Source organism: Mizuhopecten yessoensis, unplaced genomic scaffold (assembly GCF_002113885.1).
Source record: "Mizuhopecten yessoensis strain PY_sf001 unplaced genomic scaffold, ASM211388v2 scaffold867, whole genome shotgun sequence".
Taxonomy (NCBI): Eukaryota; Metazoa; Mollusca; class Bivalvia; order Pectinida; family Pectinidae; genus Mizuhopecten; species Mizuhopecten yessoensis.
The window spans coordinates 175,033-176,363 of NW_018403761.1; the positions used below are offsets into that span (position 1 = coordinate 175,033).

Consider the following 1,331-nt stretch of genomic DNA (forward strand, 5'->3'; position numbering starts at 1 on the left):
GATGGCGCCCCATTCTATGTGGAACAGTATTAGGATGACTTACTGATGGCGCCCCATTCTATGTGGAACAGTATTAGGATGACTTACTGATGGCGCCCCATTCTATGTGGAACAGTATTAGGATGACTTACCGATGGCGCCCCAGTCTATGTGGACAGGGTTGTTATACCAGCCATCCTGTGGACTATACTCGAACTCTTCATGGTCATCTTGACACCCTGTAAATATATTTCCACAATTAAACCAGTTAATACTTTCGCTTTCATAGAGTAAATCACTTTATCAGATGATCACACCGAGTAAATTAAATGTTCGTAACAGAATTAATAGATACAATATATCACGTGATTAGATGATTATATAGCGGAAATAACGAGGGGAATATACTTTAAAGAGTAAATCACGTAATTAGACGAGTAAAGCAATATAATGACTGTATAGAGGAAATCGCGTGATTAGATTATCACGTAATGAGAGGACAATTTAAGGTTTTCAACTTAAACTAGAACACCAGTTAATCGTCCAGTCACATTATTTTCTCTTTAAATACCTTTTCGTCGTGAGGGTGCTCGTGCGTATATATATACCCATCGATTTAACAACAACGCTGCAGATTAGAACGTCAGCAAACGTGTCATGTTTGGGAGGAAACAGTTAAACTGTTAATATCTACCAGCTACATATCTGCCACGCCCTATGGTCAGATACTAATGTTTGTGTCATTGGTAGGAGACAGTGAAAACTAAACTAAAACACAAAAACAGAATTAAATCGGAACAATCACCTAACAAATAAAATATTTCCGGTGGCCGCTTAAATAACAATTTCCAATTCGATTCTGTTTTTGTTTTTTGTTTTCTTTTTCTACGATGGTAGAATATTAGAAGAGCCATTCATTATATTGTGTCACCACATAGCTCCCATAAGAACGGGCCAATACAAATAGTTTGGTGTCTTGGCAGACTGCAAAATCATCTAAAGAATAATACACGTGGACCCTTTTTTTGGACATCATCTGACAAAAGTTGAACACTCGTGACTAGTTGCTAAAATGAAGGTTGAGACTAAATCTTAAATATGCTTGAACGGTGTGCCTAACAGATATCGCCAAAACATATACATGCAGAGTTGTGCAGCATGAAAGGCACCTCTGCTGTGCCATTTAGAACGATTTTTAGGAGGATGAACAACATCAAGAATGGTAAAGTTGACCTCAAAAGGACACATGGCCATGCATGCCAGTAGTTGCAGTATCAAAGAAGAACATTGCTGCTGCTGTGAAAGCTATAACTAATGATGATGGTCGTTATACTGTGTCTGAGATAACTAAG

The 1,331-nt window shown here is 38.0% G+C and overlaps 1 protein-coding gene across 2 annotated transcripts in view; it reads right to left on the reverse strand.

Moving 5' to 3' along the window:
- LOC110453652 (dual oxidase 2-like) overlaps window positions 1-215 on the reverse strand; it is a 61,319-nt gene extending 61,104 nt beyond the window's left edge. For both annotated transcript variants that reach the window (XM_021502723.1, XM_021502713.1), the window contains exon 1: window positions 132-215. The gene's annotated coding sequence lies outside the window, so the exon portion shown is untranslated. The remainder of the gene's footprint in view (window positions 1-131) is intronic.
- Between the last annotated feature and the right edge of the window lie 1,116 nt (window positions 216-1,331).